We start from the raw sequence: 23,588 nt of genomic DNA, 5'->3' as shown, positions 1-23,588 counted from the left end.
CACTGCCGCCTTTGAAACGTTGAGGATTCTGCAGACTAATACAAGCTCTTTCTCTCCAAGATCTTGCAAGTTGATAGATTAAATCATGGAATTATTAGGATATGTTTTAAATTTCAAATCCACTTTATGAATTATTAAAAATACCGTTATCCATGTGGGTATGGAGCGATCAAGGATTTTCATATTGGGCATGAGCAGTTTCAAAAATTGGAACCCAATAATTCAAAATAAATAAAAACAACTTTTACGTAGAATCTCCGCGTTTTTTTGCCATTCATAGGATCTATGTTTCATTAGAAAAGGGCCGAAATTGCATGAGCAGAAAGGCCCATTTGTAGTTATTAGGCTTCGACAGCCGGAGCAAGTAGGCCGATAGCAATTACCATGTAGATGGTCGTTGGCAACCCAAAGTGAAATATTGGGCCCAACAGGGGAAGGCTGAACAGTACTATTTTCTAATTGGAAGGTGGTACATGGCGTAATCCTGCCAAAAAAAAGATGGACACGGGTTGCTGAAATTTGCCCATCTGTGCCTAATATCGCCGCCACGGCTCCGCTTCCGCCTCCGCCGCCATGCCTCATCTCGCGTCGAGCTCGCGGTACTGCCGCGTCTCGGGCACGGGGTACCGCGGCGTCCGCTCGCGGCCCAAAGGTACGTATTACGCGGAGATACGTGACGGTGGCGAGCGCATCGGCCTCGGCACCTACGAGACCGCGCACGAGGCGGCGCGCACGTACGACGCCATGGCCTGGCAGCTCGGGCGCCCGCGATCGACGATGAATTTCCATGATGCGTGGACGCGCCAGCAGGCCGAGGATCTCGCGCCGCCTCCGTACATCGTTAGACAGGAGGAACAGCGCCGCCGCCGCGAGACGGAGCGCCGTTTGCGCATCGCCGAGCGGGACGAGCGCGCGGCGCGCGAGTGGGCAGCCCGCTTCCCCGTGGACGTTGCCGCCGAGAAGGAGCACTTCCGCAGACGGAGGGCGGAGAAGGCGACGAGGCGGGCTACGAAGAAGGAGGACCGCGCACGACGGAGGGCGGAGAAGGCGACGAAGCGGGCCTTCATCGAAGCGCAGCTCGCCGGGCCGACCACCATTGGCGAGGACGACCCCCGTTGGATTGACCTCTTCTCGTCGGATCCGGTGTCGGGCACGACACCGGACTCGTCAGATGTCGAGTTTTGGTTTAGTTTTATCGCACTACTTTGTAAAAATATGAACTACGGAGTATCTATCAAGCTAATTTTATCCTATTTTATGTCTATTTCTAGTCTTTGTTTGATCTTCTGTTTTACTGCACTCTATTTTTCATTATATTCTGTTTTTGGCGCTGCATTATAGCGCCTCTGAAAATACGCTGTTTCAGCCCTGCATTTGGCCGCCACAGTCTTCAGCTTCCGGTGAAGCTATTGCCGGCTCCATGCGCAGCATCAGCCCACAGCGCCAAAATATAGAGCCACTGCTGGAGTTGCTGTAATATGTTTGTCAGCAGGAGCTTACCTAATTAGTGAAAAAGATGTTCAGCGTGGGATTCGAAAAAAAGATCTTCATGTTTTTTTTTCCTAGCGATCCTAGTTCGAACTTTTGATTGTGTTGGCTAGTGCATGAAGCTTGACACATGTATTATGTGATCCTGATATAAGGATAAGAACACCTTCAGCTTGCATTGCTAATGGTGTCTACTGCAGCAGTGGCGTACCTTCAATGGAGACTGATGCAAGAGAGTTGGTACTGGTGAGCCTGCACTTGACATCATCGTGCCACCTGAAGTAGGTGGTGTATTGGGATTAGACTAATAAGCATATCACCTTGCAAAGAACAAGATGCTGCTAGTGTTGGTTAACGTGATTTTACGCCAAAAGTCATGTATGCTCAACAGGTGCCGTACCTAGTTTGGATATTATGTTGTTACCCTTTTGTGGTTTGGTGTTTGTCCAACAGAGAAAGCTACTCTTTTCCCGTGTAAGTGTTATTATGTGAACAAAAGTTGTGTGTACATATATATATATATCGGTCAGAGAACCAAGATTGCATATTCTTGCCTGGTTATAACACATAAGTCATAATAACAATTAAAGAGAAAAGGAACATTTGCCTTTGCAATGTGATTGTGCCAAGTAGATTAGACAACCAACCACAAACATTACAGGTCAACAGCCAAACGCATGCGAAAGTCCTAAGGTAAGCTCCATAATACATGTTGAAACCAAAAGCCTAGAAACCATAAGAAGGGTAGCTCCACATCATAGTTCCACGATAGCAGCATACTGATCATAAAACATATATCAAGTCAGGACAGCTGCACCACTGGGTAAGCATCCATGGGGTTTGGCTCAAGAGCGAAGACTGTGTGAATGCTGCAAAATGTGGCTCTTGCCTCACCCCACCCATACATCTTATCATGGAACCTTACCAAATCAGCATGAATCATCTTGACATAAACATAGCTCCTCTCTCCATGCTTTGATGGGATTGAACAATGCGCCGATTGCGGTGCTTCACTTGTCAAACAAGATATACGGAGATGGCGAAGCATCTTGGCTGGTCTTTTGTAGTGACAATGGATTGGAGTAGCTGGTCTGTGAACCACCCAATCGGATCTTTAGAGCTTGAACGACGGTCCGTGCTATATAAGCTACCGTTGTCGACTTCAGCTCAGTTCGTGTGAATGACGGTGACATCTTGTCCTAGAGATGCAGATCCTTCTTGATCAGATTCGGCGGAATCATCACCACTACTTACAAAAAGGCCAAAGTTATACGAAGGCACATCGTGTACATGCTCCAGTTCATAAAAGTCGGGTGGGACAAAGCACCGTTTTACGAAATCTCTACAATACCAGCTCCGTGTAGACCACCGGTCTCTACAGAGGGTAAACCACCAATATCCACTTCAGAGGATTCTCGTGGCACGACACCTTTCGCTAGAGGCTCTACCCTACCAGCTCCAGTGTCCACCACCAACAAGATCATGGGCATAGTCATGACGGGTTCTACCAATACAAAACCTCCTTCGGGTGCAGGATCATCGCAGCAACTCCAAAGATCGGCACTGATTAAATCGGTCTTGACAATAGGTAAATTGTTTTGCTCCAGTTCGTAGAATTCCCGTGGCACGACACGGTTCACTAGAGGCTCTACACTAGCAGCTCGGTGCACCACCGATTTCTACGGCGGGGGTAAACCCAATCCACAACCTTCTTCATGTGGCACGATGATGCTGTGTATAGGCTCATCGCACTGTGTCCACTCGCATCAGTCTCCATAGACAGTAAACAAGGTGGCGTCGGAGGTTTAAAAGACTGGCATGCCATTTCACCTTTGTCATCAGACAATATAGAGTTTTCTTCAACTCTATGTTTCTGCAATAATAAGCACATGAACATAAATTAGACCAGAGCATCTAGCCATCTAACAGGGGCAGCGACAACACAAGCGTCGGTCCATATGTTTACCTTGTCATCTGGGATATCAGAACACACAGATTTAGAAGTCATTTCACATAGCATACGCTTTTTCGTTCCTTCCCCTACGTCCATTTAGAATAAGTAATACTATTGATCACATAAAACTAATTAATCAAATATATGCATATGTTGAGAAGTTTGCACGGCAAATTGTGGATTCTGCTTTCATCACCTACGAATCGTCGTTCTATATATTTACCTTGTCATCTGAGATATCAGAAGTCACAGAATGAGAAGTCATCTCACTAAGTATCGGTTTTTTCGCTCTTTCCCCTCCATCCATCTGCAATAAGAAGTACTATTGATCACATAAAGCCAATTCATTGAATATATGCATATGTTGAGAAGTTTGCACAACAAATTGTGGATTCTACTTCCAATCACCAAGTAATCTCGTGAGAAATGCATGATCAAGATATGTTTCTCCCTCTTGATCGACATATGCATGTCCATTAAGACTAATCATCGTGCGATGGTGCTCTTCAGAAGAGCGCATACACTTCCAATCACTAGACAAGCAAAAAATTGTTGATTCTAGTAATGCTTAATCAGCAGTGGCCATGGAACAACCACAGATCGACCAAGCAAAAAAAAAATCATCAGCCTACTGACCACAAGGCAAAACAAACTAGGCCCATACATGGCCTCACAAATCATCATCAAACGTCGATCAAACTAGCAAGTTTGAACATGGATTACTATCGAAAGATATTGATTACACTGAGCCTCTACAACAACGCAATACCTTACTGGTAGTATGGATGCACATGGATTCCTAATACTCCCTCTGTTCGGTTTTAATTAGTCGACGCGAGGGAGAGAAGAAAATGAACTGTCGATGCTTTCAACTAGAGTCAATTAAATACGAACGGAGGAAGTATGTAGTAGTATTGACAAATATCCGGATCTAGTCCAAAAACAAATTGGCATGTAAATCCTAGTAGTCTACTAAGCTAGGATCAATACCCTAGATTAGAGTTGCAAGCAGCGTCCGCGAATCGTCCCGCAAAGCAGAAAATTAGAGCAAATAGTGGTTGAGATTAGAGCAGATTTAAAGCACTCGCACTGGAACTAGCTAGCCCGCTACCCACCCCGCTTGACACCCTGCCCTAGATGTGAATCTACACCAAATATTCAAACAAGGATGAGCAACCGCCAATAAAATTTTATCCGCACATCATCATCTCTACCATACACAAGGGTATGGTGATTTCACATACAGCCATTGTTGCCGCGGGACGAGGATGAGTGATGTGCCGCGGAGAAGGTGCCTCACGCCTCTGTCGCCGCCGCCGTCGAAGAGGAAGTCGAAGCCGCGCGATTGTGGTCCGACGCCGATATGGAGGTGGAGCTACTAGGGAAGAGGTGGAGGTGGAGGTGGAGAGGGAGTGATGGTTTGTACTAGTGGCGGCCGGTGAGGTAGTTATAAATACAGCCTCTCTCTCTTTTTTGGCAAGGAATGCAGCTTCTCTTGGAAGGCAACGAGGCAACGCACTCCAGATTTCGTATATTACTATAATAATATGGGCGGAGAAATTTGGACGCATCTTTGTTGTCTTGTCAAATGAATCACCAGGATTTGCTTTTAGTACTCCAGATTTGGGCGACCCAAGGAAGTAGAGATAGTAATGTATGCCATCTAGCTGCACGCTATCAAATCAAATAAATGGTCATGCCATTTACTTTTAAGATGGTGCAGCAGTTATTTTGACCAAAGAAACATGCACGTCTGCTGATTATTTTGATAGTACTACTAGTAGTACTAATATTTCTGATGGGTATACATTTACCGTCCGCTAGCAAAGATTGTTTGGCACATTGTTCTTATGGCTTTCAACATCACACCCCTTAATAATATTATTAATCAATGTTTGGGAAATTAATTGAGTGTGTTGATAAAAAATTAAAACCCACAAATCCAACTGTACTATTTTTAGGGCCATATGAAGGACAAGGAATGATTTTAAATGCCATATGGAGAACCTCCAACCATGTGAAATATGGTTCTGTCATGCAGGTGATACCCATGGCTTCGCATTGGATCCGTATGTTGTCCTACATACAGTCAACTACGAAGTACCACGATTTGGTTTTTGGGTGCAACCGGCTAGAGAATGATGCACGGGTTTGTACAGTCAGTACAATTCACATTAAGATTTTCTGATAGGATGTTGATGTGTATATGTAATAATCATACACTAGAATGTCTTCTATGTTTAGATGGCTGATCTATGTTTATACTTTCTGTGAACCATGAGGTTAAGACCTTTGTACTGTAATAAAGATTGCTAAATAACAGTATATATGTATGCCTCTAGGGACACTGAAACAGCCAAACAACCATGCATGTGTATAGACCGTATTTGATCAAATTACAAGAAGCACCTGGGTTCATGCAAATAGCATCAATTTATCATCTAAGTACATTAGCTATAAATAGTTAAATAGGAGTCAAGACCAACTGAGCTAGCTAGTAGTATGATCCTACTATTACATAAATATCCCTAACTCTGATTGTCTTTGTTCCTCTCCAGTGCGTTGGTGTAGCTTGGGATGAACCAAAACCCCGTCTGCAAGTTGGCCCCTGGACCGCTGCTTGAGAAAGAGATGCTTTGGTGGTCTTCGTCATTTAGACTGAAGCGGAAAATTTGATGATGTGATGTGTTAAACTGAAAGCCAATGGCCTGAGGCGTGGTGTAGATGCAGTTTCTTCTTGTCAAATATCGTGGGGGAAATGTTGCACCACCCACTGGCATGAAAATCGGATAGTTCACCCCAAGGAACATAGAATAGTCTCCAAGATTAGTAACCCTTTCCCACGGGTTGGCTGGAAGTAACCGACTAGTGTCATTCGAGAATACAATGCAGGTATACCCCGAATAGCTGTGAACAGCGCGACCGCAATGGACAGAAGGGGTTCTATCATAATAAGTTAGAGCACCGTCAGCCTCAAAATCCATTACGCCACGTGCATAGACCAGGAGAAGTCTAGAACGATCTTGAGATCTTGCCAGCCACCACGTACGACTATTAGACTCAAAATCATCATCGCCATCAAATCCAGCCGTCCACGGAAGGAATGGAGCAGGGAGCACTATAGGACCTTGAAAAAGGAAAGAACACGTGACATGAAAATATATTTCATGATTTATCTACTAGTGATATTGATTTGATATTGTAGATGCCAATACTAGTACTTTATAAAATCATGGTCGAACATAAGATGGTTTGAAATATATTTCGAACATCTTGGTAAAACTTCATATGGATTTAAAACATGTTCCCCAAAATATTGGTCCAAATTTTAGATAGTTTGAATATAGTACTCCTTATTCTCTAGAACCGGGGAATATAAACAAATGAAAGTCTTTATCAATATTGCATGGCACCTTTATTGATTCTATTTCTACTCTACCTTAAATTTTCCAGGGAGTAATAATAAAGAAACTTAATTACTAGGGGGCCTTTTTCCTACGGAACAACATGCACATTAGACCATACTAAAATTCCTATAGATGTTAAATTCTATATATGTCCATCCCACAAGAGGGTTATGGTGTGCGTCTATGGAATTCCTTTAAGCCAAAAGATGCCAAGACAGTTCAACAAATAAGAGGTGAAATGCTATATAAGTTACGTATATAAAAAAGATAGGGAGGAAATGTTACCAAATTGATTAGGATCCCATGCATAAACATTTCCAAGCTCAGTAACGGCAAACACAAGTCGGTTATGTATAATTGCATCGCAGTATATGGCGTCGTTCTGAAACTGGTTTTCAAGAATTATCCATGTATGAGGATATTCGCCATGGAGGTAGGCAATTGCAAAGTCGAAGATTGCGACAAGGGAGAAATCTTCATACCCCCTAGCAGCTGTAGGAACTTGGCAAATAGCTATCTTCTGCAGTTGAATAGCATAACCCTGATACTCGAATATAAGTGGATTGCGTGTGGTTTCAAACTTCTTCCTCAAAGATGGCGATCCAATCTCCATTGGCGCCTGCCCGCTCCTCATCCTTACCGTGTGGCATTAGGCCATCATAGGAGAACCTGTCCAGCGGCACTAGTTTGCACTTGCTCTGCACCGGCAAATTCTCCTTGAACACCCATGGTTTATCCTCCGGGTCACAAAAGAGAACACACGGAAGGCCAAACGGCTGAGAAGCAGGCAGAGTGGCACTATATTTGGCTGACTGAAGAATAATTTTGGAGGAACCGACTAGGGACGCGGCGCTGATGGCGTCGCACTGGCTGATGAGCACTTCAAGGGGGCCTTCCGTAAACACCTTGTGAAATGTACCTCAGATCCACTGCACTCGCTCGATTTTGCCATCGCAATGAGGCAGGTGGTACAATGGGGTTTGTATTTTCTTGGGAGATTTACTGATTCGAACTTTGGGAGAGAGATGGCGATCAATGGCGGCAGGTGGGGGTTTGAGTTGGAGAACAGAGGCTCTCAAACTGGGCACTGCTGGATAGGATGCGAAAGCGCCATGGCGGAGACGCATGCGCGTGCTATGGAAGCTGGGCGGAGCGGGGATAGACGACGGAGGTGAACCGAGACGCTCCTCCTCTTATGCGTATACTGCCTACTGCAGTTTCGAGGAGAGTGTGAATGTGTTCAAAAAAAGAGGAGAGTGTGACTGTGACCCAACACCCGAGTAGGAGCAGACGGACTATAGGAGTAGCCCCATCATTACAGTCCATTAATCGTGCTTCCTACAATAAATAAGTGAAACATCCCAGGCTTGTGTTGTCTAATCAAATCGATGGCCATGTCAGTATTATGGTGAACAAATAAAACAAATACACACCAACCTTGTTCTTTTTGCAATGTACACCAACCTAGCAAGGCATCAACCTTCTCGCCATCAACTAGGACTCAGAGCTCATTCAACCAAAATTGTCTCAACTTTGTAAAAAAAATACATCTATCCATCTAAATTTTAACAAAGGTGAGACACTTTTGGTGGGACCGAGGGAGTACAAAAAAACTTTACTACTCCATGCTAGTATCGCCCACTTTTCGAAAAGTAATTCAAATTTCAACTGAAGGCGTGCTATTTTATGGTCCTGAAAATTGCCAAAAAAAATACAACCAAAAAATGCAACAGATCCATGTTAAGGGGGTACACCCTACGTAATATACATTAAGAAACTTCGAAACTTCAGCGACCTTGTAAGAATGCCCATGACAGTTCAGTTTTGCCAAATTAGAAAGAAACGAAATATGAATTCAACCAAAGAAATCTAAACGAATCCTTAGACAATAGCATAGTTAACACGTTCAGAAAAAAATGATGACTCCAAGAGAACAACATTAGCAAGAAATACTCCATTTTAGTTTGAACTTGCAGTCACATATATATACTAGTAGTACTACCAAAATACTAATACTCCGAGCTGCATTCTAGCACTCCAACTAGCTAGCTAATAGTTCTGGAGTAGTAGTACTACTATACAAGTCCAAAATACATCCGAACGAACCCTATTTCGAACTAAACTAGTCCCTCCGATCTTCGAGTAACTACATTGCAGTATGACTAAACGAAGATTATTGTATAACCTTCTTGTTGATGCAAACGCAGATAGGCAACACACGCTGCCCTCCATTCTGCTTCGCGTAACGGGGCGGCACCGCTAGGAAAGAAGTGAGCTGCTACAACATGATCGAGCTAGGCGTCGGGGAGCTCGTCGGCTCGATTACCGCCATCAAGGTGTCCGTCGAGAGGTCACTTGTCCCAGCCGGCGCCGGCGGACCAATCACCAGCAGCTGCGCCTTGTACATCGGAAACAAGCACGCAGCCGACCTGATGCACACACAGGACACAATGGTGGTCGGGCCGAGCGCGCCAACGGTGATGGCGAACATGCTACCGTCTTCTTCCCCACTGCCGATGAACAGGTGTCACTGCGGTTGTACCGGAACACGGACTATGCACCAGGCGGGTATACCATACTGGAACGTAAACACTGGGATGGAGTGGGATGCTTGGAGGTGTACCAGGAGCTCCCGCGGCGGGCCGGTGAAGCTGCAGCCGGTATTGATGGCCTCTGTGCAGCCGCACGGACCATGCGGGCACACGATATAGTGGTTGTAGGACTCCGTGGAGGCGACCAAGCTCTGGCAGCCGACGCACTTGACCATTGCCCCAGATCGATTCGACGGAGGCAATCTTGCCCCAGATCGATTCGACGGCGGAAACCTCACCGGCTGCTCGCACTTCTTGCACGGGTTCGGCGCAAGCTCGCCGACGCAGCGCCGACAGCCCATATGACCGCCCTTGCACTGCACGGAACAACGTACGTGGCATTAGTTGTCATTGACATTTCTCACAGGTGAACCTAAGAATGAAATCGGAAGGGAGCGACCTTGGATATGGGGGGTTTGAAGGGCAGCAGGAAGAGGGGGCACAAGAAGAGGGCCTCCTCCATCTTCAGAGAAGAGTGATCGGGAACACGAGAACGGGATGGGTTCTTTTTTTAATGCATGCCTTGGAGTGGATGTGACGCCCCCAAACCGGTATCCTGAGGATTCCAGCGATCCCGCCGAAATCCGCACGATATCGATCCAGAGACGCCCTCCGACACGACGTGCGCAACGAATCACACACGTGATGCCAGAGGAATTAACACGAGCGGTAACATTACAACAGGATTACAATAGAGCCCACAAGATACATATATTACAACAACGACTCCAACGAGTCAAGATACAAATAGATACATACAAAGATCCAAATCATACAGAAGAGCGAATACATCCGAGTACGGACAAGATACAAATTGGACTAAGAGTCCTGAAGATAACCAGCGGCGTCCATAACCCTGCCCAGGCCAAGCCGGAAGGGTAACCTTGCTAACGTCGTCTTCATCGAACATATCTTCATACCTGCCCGGTTATATCCCGTAGAAGCAGCAATAAGTACGGGTTCGTACTTAACAAGACTTCAAGACGTATAAGCATTCGTCAACCAGTCGTCCTTTGTACTTGAGGCACGCAGGGGACTTAGAGGACGCAAGAGGAACGTCATAGGCAATATGGTGGGGTTAAGCGGCAGCGCGCAAGCACTAAAAACCTATAGAGACACTCTACAACATACGTCTAATCAGAGAAGGTGAGAGAGCGCATAAGGTAACAGATAAAATACTACACAAACATAACCCAGCCGATTACACATATCCCCTCCAACAATTGCGAAGAGGAAATGTAAAAGGCACTCAACGGTGGACAAGTTTTATTGGGTAACGGTTGTAGTAAGGCTATATTACTACGCAAGTTATTATCAGATTATTAGCAACAAGATAAAAGTGTAAGTTGTTCTATGATCAAGCTATACAATTCCAAGTCGTCCATAACCGCGGACACGGCTTATCGATAAGATGTACACCCTGCAGGGGTTGCCCAAATGTAACCATACGCATGCTCGAACCCACTTACTACAGGTGGAGTCTCACATCAAGACCGTTCCCAATGCAAGAGAAAGTTTAAATGGGAGCCACCCAACTAGGCTACCCGTGACGAAGTCCGGCCGTACTCCGATACGGACCCAGAGGTTTGCGCCGGCGGCTAGGCGTGCGAACCACACGCTTCGCTAAACGTCCCGCAAGGTACGGTACAGAATATAAACACCCGAAGGCAACAGGAAGTAAACACCCGAAGGCAACAGTAAGTAAAGCATGGCATAGGCAAATAAAACCAAGGTTGTGGCTCCCAATAAATAGACTCGAGGAAAGGTAGTGGGTGATGGGGGTCCCACTCCCCCACGTACGGGTAGAGCGCTCAATCTCGGAACAGATAACAAGAACTCGGGTCCTAGGGGACATTAGCAAGTCAAAGTTCCGATGCCTTCGCAAAGGGGCTCACAGATGCCTCTGCTTAAAATTTAAGTTGTTAACAATTAAGTAAAGCATGTGTATCTCCAACAATTGATATAGCATGTGATAACCTCCCAACAACCCAACATATCCCGATAAGATAACAGCAACGATAACGAGATAAAACGGCACTAGCATGCACTACGACTCGCAAGGCAGACCCGATAACCAAACAATAGTTGTACGAGGTTGGTGGAGTCCATATAGGCTGGTTGAGGTAACAAGTGGAAGGGACACGTGACAAGAACGCAACTTAAGGATAGCATGAGGGAGAAGGCAAAATAAAATAGGTGAGCGACTCCTGCAGGGACAGGAGTATAAGGGAAAATGCTTGCCTGCTAGAGATTGCCGAGGAACATCCGGAGAACTTGTCGTATCTCACCACACCACTTCGCGATCCTATCCGGGAAGAAGCAAATGCTGGAACACACAACGTATGCAAGTCTTACTACTACGGATAAAGAAGATCCAGCATGTTCATGATGATATGCATGACATGGCATAGATGGTGCAATGCATCTTATCCAATTTAATCGGAGTCGGAACCCCGGACAAACAAATTAGGTTGGAGTTGCATTTCTACCGACAAAATTAAGTGTTGATTAGCATGGCATATCATGGCAGGGATGAGCTACTTCAATATTAAACGGAGCAGGGAAATCCTTAGGCGGAAATCCGAAATACTCCGCATATATGTGAGGTGAACATGCATAACTATCATCGGACGACATGATGCAAGATGCAAACAGATGTATGGATGGCATATTCATGTTCCTCATATTTTTATGATCATTTTTCATATAGAACACTTTTTATTTCGAGTTATAGTTTAAAAGATATGATTTATACGAGATATACACATATTCTGGAATTTTCAGAAAAACAGGAAAAGGGGAAACTGTTTTATACCGAAGAGGTTCCAGCCACAGGGGCTGACGAGCGGGCCCAGGGGCACTGACACGGCAGCTGACCAAGCAGAGGGCCTCGGCTTGGTTTGCAGGAGGTCCAGGGGGTTTTCCAGAAAACCTACTGGACAAGGGGCTGCGGGTTAGGAAGAACAAGATGCAGGGGGCTGTGTGAAAAACGGATTCGGATCTGGATCTGCAGGATTTTCTCACCGGGGAAGAACTAGGTGCGGACGCTGACGACTGGGCCCGGACGTTGATGTGGCGGACGACGTGGCTGAAGACGTGGCGACCAAGCGTGCACGCACAGAAGGTGCTCGACACGGTGACGCCGTGCGCGTTCCAGGAAGGTGGTCACCGCGGGCGGCGATGAAGAGAGCGGGCGATGTGGGGCGTCCCCGGAAGCGAAGAAGGGGGCGCCGGGTTCGCCTCGACGGCGCGGGTCAGGGGGAGGCGGCGCCGTCGCCAGGAGGAGGCCGGAGTGCTGCCGTCGACGAGGTCTGCGGGGAAAAGGCATGGCCACCACGGTGAGAAAACGAAAGCAGAGGCTAGGGAGGGGAAGAGGGGGTCCAGGAGGGGCGCAAAGTTACCCTGGAGCTCAACATGTCGATGGCGAGGGAAGAGGAGGAGGGCGGTCGCCGGAATCGAAGGTTGAAGACGAAGGCCGACGCGAGGAGTCGGCGAAAAAGCGGTCGGGATAGGGCGCCCCGAGTCAATTCCTTCCGCCATGTCGTAGAGGACGGCGATGCACTTCGATTGGAGGTGGCGGCGCTACTTGGGGTGGTCGGAAACGGCGGATTGACGGCGAGGAGGAGGTGTACTGAGGGGGGTTTCCTCCTCCGATTCTGCCTTGGAGAGGAAGAAGAAAACAAGGAGACGTGAGAGAGGAGAGCGGGTGGTTGGAGAGATGCCGTGGTCCAGAGGAGATAAAGCGAGGGAGGGGCAGGTGAGGTGGGGGCGTCGGTGGTGAGGGAGGACCACGCAGGTGGAGCTCACGCTCTCTGCGTGAGGTTGAAAGACGACAAGGGGAAAGGAGGCTCGAAGGGGTACGGGCCAGGTTGCGGGCCAAGGTGGGCTGGCAAGGCTGGGCCGAAGAAAGGGAGAGAAGGAGAGAAAGGAAGTGGGCTGCCGGGGAAGGGAGAAGGAAAAGAGAGAGAGAGATGGGCCAGGGGGCTGCAGCCTGTTAGAGTTAGGGTTTGATTTTGAAAAACCTTTTCTTTTCTCTCTTATTTTCAAAACTGTTTTGGTATTTGAAAACAAAACCAAACAAAACCAAACCGTTTTTAAAACTGTGAAACATTTGAAATAGTTTTATTTATTAATATAGTTTTGATTGTTAGGGTTTTGTTAAAAGAAATAGAGGGGGGAGGGTTATTATAAAACCATATGAGAGGGAAACACAAAATAGTTTTTATTCAAGATAATTTTTATTTGATAAAATCTTGTGGATGATATGATGCATGATGCATGATGATGCACAAAAAGAAAACAAACAAATGAATATAGTAGGGGTATACCCGGGGCCGTTACAGTGGAGTATGGATACTACTACTTATAGGAAGAACTTCCTTGCTAAGAATCGGCGTCGGCCGTACGCAACCATAGATGCACCAGCGGCTCTGCAGTTTGTCAAAATAAAAGGACAGAGCTGCAGTGACTTGAAGCCTCCAAATCTCATTGTGACTTGGTGCCACCATCTACCATACATTTGAGATCCAACGTTCCAAACTATCTCTTATTTCGAACCTAAAAACAAAAATTATTCAGAAAATTATGAAAAAAATCTAGTAAAATGTAGATGCATTGTTCTAAAATCTGTGAATATTTCATCCCACTCGGACGACTAGCTTGTGATTAAAGAGCTTTTTACGTATACGAGCACTAGTTTAAACTAAATACTCCATATATTTTCTCACAAACCTTTGATTCAAATCGAATGAAACTTCACCAAAATATAAATCGAAATATGCACGATTAACTGGAAGTTCTTGAAATATTTCTGAGCAATTATAATAATTATTTAGTTTAAATTCTAAGTTGATCGCATACATTGGATCTGAGATGGATGGTGGATGATGGCACCATGTCACTGTGAGACTTGGAAGTATCAAGTCAGTGAAGCTCTATCCCAAAATAAAAGCTTCGTGAAGGGGGCAGTTTGGTTCAAAAAAGAAGACAGTGCCAAGCAGTTGTCAAACAATACCCATATAGTCAAATGTACTCCCTCTGATTCAAATGAATTGACTCAACTTTGTCTAGACATATGGATGTATCAAGTCACTGAAGCTCAATCCCAAAATAAAAGCTTCATGAAGGGGGAAGTTTGGTTAGAAAAAAAATACAGTGCCAAGCAGCTATCAAATAGTACCATAACGTCAAATGTACTCCCTCCGATTCAAACGAAATGACTCAACTTTGTATTTTGCATGTTAAAGGTTTTTCGTAAAACTTGGCCAATCTTAACATAGTTTGCCTTTCTAAAAATAAATATAAGCCCTAAGGATCCTTTGATTCATAGGATGGGAAAACCATAGAAATATGAAAAACATAGGATTGAGATTTAATGGCTAGTTGAATCATATAGGAAGATGAGTTGTGTTTGATTGTGCCAAAGGAAAATTTCCATGAAGTATGACCTAATGTTTTATTCTTATAGGATTTGCACTGCAAGATTCCTATAGGATATATTCCTATGAATCAAACAACTAGTGTGGGGAAAATTCACATGTGATCTAAATCCTACATAATTCCTATACAAATCCTATATATGAATTTTAGTTGTTAGGTAACTTAAAATGACTTCACTTGAAGGGTTACATTTTTTGTTTTTTCTGAATTAGTAGTGATGCCTAACCATATATATACATAAACCAAGAGAATCAGCATAAACTTATGTATATTAATAGTAAGCGGCATATATGAATGTTTTTTATCTACAAACCCAGGGTCATATATATGTACATAGAAACATGCATATATGCTAGTTTTTGTACCTTGGTGTGTTCCTCTTTTGGGCTATCATTTTTGTTCACCGGTTCACAACCAACGCCCTAGATTAATTTGGCACTTAGAAAATAACATTTTGTTTTTGGCGCACTAACACAAATAGTAGTAGCACGGTCAACACTGTAGAAAAGTACAAAATAAATGTGTGTGGGAAAAATTGACTTAAAGTGACCATTACAATGATAAAAAGGGTAGAACCAAGTGATACGTCCAATTTGCATCACTATTTTATATCATAATTTGCTGTTATTCATTGATATATTTCATATTTGGGTACAATACTTATGTTATTTCATCTATTTTGCATGTTTCATCATTATTGGAGGATCGAGCACCAGAGCCAGGATTCTGTTGGAAAAAGCACCATCAGAACGCAATATTTCGGAAGATCAACTGTGGAAGGAAACTATACCAAAAACCCTATTTTTCTAGATGACGAAGGAGGCCAGAAGGGGGAGCCGAGAGAAGCCAAGGTGGGCCCAGACCACAGGGCGGCGCGGCCCATGGCCTGGCCGCGCCACCTGGTGGTGAGGGGGCCCCACAGACCCTTTCGCCTCCTTTTCTTCGCGAAATCCTTCGTCCCGAAAACCTAAGCCACAGAGGGTACCTCACGAAGAGTTACAGCCGCCTCTGCGGGGCGGAGAACACCAGAGAGAAAAGAGCTCTCCGGTGGGCTGAGATCCGCCGGGGAAATTCCCTCCGGGAGGGGGAAATCGACGCCATCGTCACCGTCATCGAGCTGGACATCATCTCCATCACCATCATCATCATCTTCACCATCATCACCGCCGTCTCCACTGCTGGACATCGTCACCGCCGTAGCAATTTGGGTTTGATCTTGATTGTTTGATAGGGGAAACTCTCCCGGTATTGATCTCTACTTGTTATTGATGCTATTGAGTGAAACCATTGAACCAAGGTTTATGTTCAGATTGTTATTCATCATCATATCACCTCTGATCATGTTCCATATGATGTCTCGTGAGTAGTTCGTTTAGTTCTTGAGGACATGGGTGAAGTCTAAATGTTAGTAGTGAACTATGGTTGAGTAATATTCAATGTTATGATATTTAAGTTGTGGTGTTATTCTTCTAGTGGTGTCATGTGAACGTCGACTACATGACACTTCACCTTTATGGGCCTAGGGGAATGCATCTTGTATTCGTTTGCTAATTGCGGGGTTGCCGGAGTGACAGAAACCTAAACCCCCGTTGGTATATCGATGCAGGAGGGATAGCAGGATCTCAGAGTTTAAGGCTGTGGTTAGATTTATTCTTAATTACTTCCTTGTAGTTGCGGATGCTTGCAAGGGGTATAATCACAAGTATGTATTAGTCCTAGGAAGGGCGGTACATTAGCATAGGTTCACCCACACAACACTTATCATAACAATGAAGATTAATTAGCCGTAAGTAGCGAAAGCACTAGACTAAAATCCCGTGTGTCCTCGAGAACGTTTGGTCATTATAAGTAAACAACCCGGCTTGTCCTTTGTGCTTAAAAGGATTGGGCCACTCACTGCAATTGTTACTCTCGCACTTTACTTACTCGTACTTTATTCACCTGTTACATCAAAACCCCCTGAATACTTGTCTGTGAGCATTTACAGTGAATCCTTCATCGAAACTGCTTGTCAACACCTTCTGCTCCTCATTGGGATCGACATTCTTACTTATCGAAAATACTACGATACACCCCCTATACTTGTGGGTCATCAAGACTATTTTCTGGCGCCGTTGCCGGGGAGTGAAGCGCTATTGGTAAGTGGAAATGGTAAGGGAAACTTCTACTGTTTGTGCTGATTTTATTTCCACATGCTGCCATAATTCATTATGGAGAGTTCTCCTTTTGAATGTTTATTTGGGAAATCCGCTACTACTGCAAAGGTAGTGGATGAGGCGCCAGGTGAGGAAGAGATACCATACAAAATACCTATGAAAATTATTGAACGCGTAGTGAATAACCGTTATACAGGGGATGGAACTGTCCACCCTGGAGATCATTTACTGTTCTTGCATGAATTATGCGGTTTATTCAAGTGTGCAGGTATTGCTATGGATGAAGTGAGGAAGAAACTATTCTCTATATCGCTGTCTGGTAAAGCGGCGCATTGGTATAAATTACTGGATAATGGGGATTCTCTTGAATGGAATGATATTGTGCCCCGGTTTTATTCTAAGTTCTATCCTCCAAGTGAAATTCACAAGGATCGTAATCGCATATATAATTTTTGGCCTCATGATGGAGAGAGTATTGCCCAAGCTTGTGGGAGATTGAAGTCTTTAATGCTCAAATGCCCCATTCATGAGCTTCCTGGTAATGTTATTATTGATAATTTCTATACAAGACTTTCTTTTGAAGACAAGACCTTGCTAGATACTTCTTGTTCTGGATCATTCACGCGTAATAAGGAAGAGTTTAAAAGGGACCTTCTTAATCGGATCCAGGAAAATACTGAAGGATGGGAGATCGACAAAGATAGAGAATCAAGTATAAATTATGATTACAAATGCATTGAAGCTTTTATGGATACTGATAAATTTCGTAATATGAGTGCTACTTATGGTCTTGATTCTCAAGTTGCTGCAAATCTTTATAAAGCTTTTGCCTCTCATTATGAATTGCCTAAGAAGAATTTTGATAAGTATCATGAACCGTATAAAGATAAAATTGATTCATCTATTAATAAATGCGTTGTAGTTGAAACTGTTGATCATGTTATTCTTGAAGCTTATATTGAAAAAACTCCTTTCCCTGCTAAAATGAAGGAGTACTCTGTTATAAATAGTGCGGTTCATAAAAGTGAAAAGAAACCTATAGAACCTGAAGAACAAATAAAAGTTGAACCAGCTGTTGCAATAGTTAAAGATCTTGTGACTAAAAATTTGGAGGAAGGTCATATTATTTTCTGTGAAGATGCTTCTAATATTGTTTCACATCCTAATAAACCCAAACAAGCTAGTGTTCCTATGGTATCTGTTAGAATTGGTGATCATTGTTATTATGGTTTATGTGATATTGGTGCAAGTGTTAGTGCTATTCCTTATGAGCTTTACACGGAGATTATGCACGAAATTGGTTCTTGTGAACTTGAAGATATTGATGTGGTTATTCAGCTGGCTAATAGAGAAACTATTTCTCCAATTGGTATTGTTCGAGATGTGGAAGTTCTATGCGGTAAGATTAAATATCCTGCTGACTTTTTGGTACTTGGTTCTGCTGCTAGTGATTATTGTCCTATCATTTTTGGTAGACCTTTTCGAAATACTTGTGGAGCTATTATAGATTGCAAGAAAGAGAAAATTTTGACTAAATTTGCTGGTGAATCTTATGAGTTTAACTTCTCTAAATTTACCAAAACTCCTTATAAATCTGATTTGCCTAATGAAGATTTTAAAATGGAACAGTGTGCATCTATTGTTCTTGTTCCTACTAATCCTTTGCAGCAACATTTGGAGAATAGCGAGAGTGAAGTTTTCAGGAAAGAAAGAGATGAGCTTGAGGAAATTTTTCTTCACCAACCTATTCTCAAGCATGATTTACCGGTGGAAGATCTGGGTACAACACCGCCACCAAAGGAAGATCCTGTCTTTGATTTAAAGCCTTTGCCCGATAATCTTAAATATGCTCATATTGATGATAAGAAAATATATCCTGTTATTATTAGTTCTAAGCTTACAGAGTTTGAAGAAGAAAGATTATTGCAAATATTGAAGAAACACCGAGGCGCTATTGGCTACACTCTTGATGACTTGAAGGGGATTTCTCCCTCTATTTGCCAACACGCCATTAATATGGAAGAAGATGCGAAGCCTGTTGTTGAACCTCAGCGTCGTCTAATTCCTAAGATGAAGGATGTGGTAAGAAATGAGGTATTACGACTTCTTGAAGCTGGTATTATATATCCTATTGCTGATAGTAGATGGGTTAGTCCTGTGCATTGTGTTCCTAAGAAAGGAGGAATGACTGTTGTGCCTAATGATAATGATGAGCTCATACCTCAAAGAGTAGTTGTAGGGTATAGAATGTGCATTGATTATCGAAAAGTTAATAAGGTTACTAAGAAAGATCATTACCCTTTGCCTTTTATTGGTCAAATGTTAGAAAGGTTATCTAAAAATACTCATTTTTGCTTTCTTGATGGTTATTCTGGATTTTCACAAATTGCTGTTAAAACTAAGGATCAAGAGAAAACCACTTTCACTTGTCCTTATGGAACTTATGCTTATAGACGTATGCCTTTTGGTTTATGCAATGCTCCTGCTACTTTTCAAAGATGCATGTCTGCTATTTTTCATGGCTTTTGCGAGAGTATTGTAGAGGTATTCATGGATGATTTTTCTGTCTATGGGAATTCTTTTGATAATTGCTTGCGGAACCTTGATAAAGTTTTGCAGAGATGTGAAGAAACTAACCTTGTTCTTAATTGGGAGAAATGCCACTTTATGGTTAATGAAGGAATTGTATTGGGACATAAAATTTCCGAGAGAGGTATTGAAGTTGATAGAGCTAAAGTTGAAGCAATTGAGAAGATGCCCTATCCTAGGGATGTTAAAGGTATTCGTAGTGTTCTTGGTCATGCTGGGTTTTATAGGAGGTTTATTAAAGATTTCTCCAAGATTTCAAAGCCTCTTACTAATCTTCTTCAAAAAGATGTACCTTTTGTTTTTGATGATGATAGCAAGAAAGCTTTTGAAACTCTAAAGAAAGCCTTAACAACCGCTCCTATAGTTGAACCTCCTGATTGGAACTTACCATTTGAAATTATGTGTGATGCTAGTGATTTTGCTGTAGGCGCTGTTCTTGGACAGCGGGTAAACAAAAAATTGAATGTTATTCATTATGCTAGTAAAACTCTTGATGCTGCTCAAAGAAATTATGCTACTACTGAAAAAGAATTGTTAGCTGTAGTCTTTTCTTGTGATAAGTTTAGATCCTATATTGTTGATTCAAAAGTTACTATTCATACTGATCATGCTGCAATCAGATACCTTATGCAAAAGAAAGATGCTAAGCCAAGGCTTATTAGATGGGTACTTCTGTTGCAAGAATTTGATTTACATATTGTAGATAGGAAAGGTGCTGATAATCCTGTTGCTGATAATTTGTCTAGATTGGAAAATATTGCTTATGATCCTGTTCCTGTTAATGATAGTTTTCCAAATGAACAATTGGCTGCAATAAAGGTGAGCTCACGAGACAGTCCTTGGTATGCTGATTATGCTAACTTTATTGTTTCCAAGTACTTGCCTCCAACCTTTTCAGCTCAGCAAAGGAGGAAATTCTTTTATGACTTGAGGCATTATTTCTGGGATGACCCACACTTATATAAAGAAGGAGTGGATGGTATTCTGCGAAGATGTGTTCCCGAATATGAACAACAAGAGATATTGAGTAAATGTCATGGTAGTGCTTATGGAGGACATCACGCTGGAGAAAGAACCGCGCAAAAGGTTCTACAATCAGGTTTTTATTAGCCAACTCTCTTCAAGGATGCGAGAAAGTTTATTTTATCTTGTGATGAATGCCAAAGGGTTGGTAATATCTCTAGACGCAATGAAATGCCTATGAATTATACTCTTGTTATTGAACCGTTTGATTGTTGGGGATTTGACTTCATGGGACCTTTTCCCTCTTCAGAAGGTAACACTCATATACTTGTTGCTGTTGATTATGTTACTAAATGGGTGGAAGCCATACCTACAAAAAGTGCTGATGGTGAGACCTCTTTAAGAATGCTTTTAGATATTATTTTTCCTAGATTTGGAGTTCCTAGATATATTATGACTGATGGAGGTTCTCATTTTATTCACGGTGGTTTTAGAAAAACTCTTGCTAGATATGGTATTAATCATAGAATTGCTTCCGCTTATCATCCTCAAACTAGTGGGCAAGTAGAATTATCAAATAGAGAGATTAAATCTATCTTGCAAAAGACTGTTAATAAAACTAGAAAGAATTGGGCTAGTAAATTGAAGGATGCACTTTGGGCTTATAGAACTGCTTATAAAAATCCCATGGGAATGTCACCTTATAAAATGGTTTATGGAAAAGCTTGTCATTTACCTTTAGAACTAGAGCACAAAGCTTATTGGGCAGTTAGAGAATTAAATAAAGATCCTAAACTTGCCGGTAATAAGAGATTGTTGCAATTGAGTTCTCTAGATGAATGGAGAAGTGAAGCTTATGAAAATGCTAAACTCTTTAAAGAGAAAGTTAAAAAATGGCATGATAGAAGGATTATCAAAAGAGAATTTAATATTGGGGATAAAGTCCTATTGTATCGGTCTCGTCTCAGATTCTTTGCAGGGAAATTACTCTCGAAATGGGAAGGACCATATGTTGTTGAGGAGGTGTATCGTTCAGGAGCAATTAAAATTAGCTCTCTCCAAGGCAATGCCACACAAGTGGTGAATGGACAAAGACTCAAGCATTATATCTCAGGTGATTCTTATAATGTTGATGTTGATTTTATTCGAGTGGAAACACCGGAGGCTTTCATCAAAGGACAAATTGACAGTCCGCCAGAACTCGACTTTGAATAGGTAACAGTACTGGTAATGAAAAGTTCGCAATTTACTTTCCGAACAATATTTTTGCTGTTTTTGGAAAATATGAAAAATTACGAGATCGAAACGGAGTGGAAAAGACGCACGAGGGCGTGCCCCCATAGGCCGGCGCGGGCCCCAGCCAGGCCACGCCGCCCTATGAGCTGGCCGCCTCGTCGCCCCTTTCCGACTCTGGTTTGACCTGGTACTTTCCTTTTGTCGTGAAATTTTTTGCTATATAATCCCCCGGACCCCTGGAGGTCCGTATATCGTTTTCTCGACGTGTTTTGTTTCGAGCTGTTTCTGCCAGGATCTGTTTTCAGTCTAGAACCACCATGGCCTCCAACTACAAGGGCAAGGGGCTTTCGGAGGAGGAAGAGGGAAGGGTGTCGTCAAAACAAGAGCAGCAAGCCGTTGGGAGTAACCAAATCTTGGTGGGATCTGTTGACACTCGACGTTCTTTCTCTCATAACTTGCAGGGATCCTTACCACCTGCTCTTAGCCTCGACTTTTTTCCTGTGTTGGAAGAAGCTCTGCAGACTGCTGATGAGTTGTGTGATCGATACCGGGCTCTAAGAAGAGAAGTGGAGATACTCCAGGAAGAAAATTACCGTCTCCGTAGGATGCTGGAATACTACCCGATTCCCATCACAAGGTCACTATCGACAACTTCGGATAACAATGAACATCTTCGAGTCTTAGTGCAGAATTGCCAAGCTGAGAAACTGAAGCTGAAGGAGATCTGTAAGAAGCGCGGGAGGAGTTCATCACCACCATCGCCGAAGGAGTAATTCATCATCGGTATTGGCATCCCCTTGGTTTGTTCCAAGCTTGGGGGAGTGCCGCGGTATCACATCATCACTACCTTTTACTTTTCTTGTCAAGTAGTGTCATATCATGAGTAGGGAAGTTATCATATAAGATGGGTTGCAGTTTGGAAGTATCTCTCCTTTAGTTGGTTATCTATGTATCCCTTGGTGTGAGTTATCGTTATGGAATATTAATGAGAAGTCTTATCATTTACATATTGCACATCTTATTTTAGTTTGCAATCTCTATTATATTACCTTGTTGTTAGTATCGGTATCACTTTGGGAGCATTGAATAAATCCATTTGGTTTTGGCAAACTTAGCATTGGTCAATAGCAACAACACTTTGAGGTTTAAATAGAAAAGATAAATACATGTAGTGGTTTCATTGTCTTTCTTTCATGTTAGCTCATAGCTTATTATTCTGAAGTTAAAATTGTTTGTGCTTACAAGGAAGATGCATGATTGTTTCTATCACATGTATATTTGTTTGTTTCCTTCAAGTCTTATGCTTGCTAATTAACCTTGCTAGCCAAAGACCTGTACTGAGAGGGAATACTTCTCGTGCATCCAAACCTTAACCCAAACCTATGCCATTTGTGTCCACCATATCTACCTACTACATGGTATTTTCTGCCATTCCAAGTAAATACTTCATGTGCTACCTTTAAACAATCCAAAATTTACTATCTCTTATTTGTGTCAATGTTTTATAGCTCATGAGGAAGTATGTGGTGTTTTATCTTTCAATCTTGTTGGGCAACTTTCACCAATGGACTAGTGGCTTCATCCACTTATCCAATAATTTTGCAAAAAGAGCTGGCAATGGGATTCCCAGTCCCAAACTAATTAACTTAAATAGACACTCCTCCATGGTATGTGATTGATGGACGGCACCCGAAGGATTCGGTTAGCCATGGCTTGTGTAAGCAAAGGTTGGGGGGTGTCATCATAATAAAACTAAAATAAAAAG

General features: G+C 43.0%; 1 long non-coding RNA gene across 1 annotated transcript; it reads right to left on the bottom strand.

Annotated features, from left to right (window-relative positions):
• Nucleotides 1–10,123: 10,123 nt before the first annotated feature.
• On the bottom strand, nt 10,124–13,165 carry LOC127300986 (uncharacterized). The gene is made up of 5 exons (XR_011749310.1): nt 12,842–13,165; nt 12,465–12,751; nt 12,256–12,375; nt 11,682–11,766; nt 10,124–10,360 (listed from the first exon to the last, which is right to left on the bottom strand). It is a non-coding gene; the product is annotated as an uncharacterized lncRNA (long non-coding RNA).
• Between the last annotated feature and the right edge of the window lie 10,423 nt (nt 13,166–23,588).

The sequence above is a fragment of the Lolium perenne genome, chromosome 7, assembly GCF_019359855.2.
Source record: "Lolium perenne isolate Kyuss_39 chromosome 7, Kyuss_2.0, whole genome shotgun sequence".
Lineage (NCBI taxonomy): Eukaryota > Viridiplantae > Streptophyta > Magnoliopsida > Poales > Poaceae > Lolium > Lolium perenne.
This window is presented reverse-complemented; position numbering and strand designations above follow the sequence as displayed.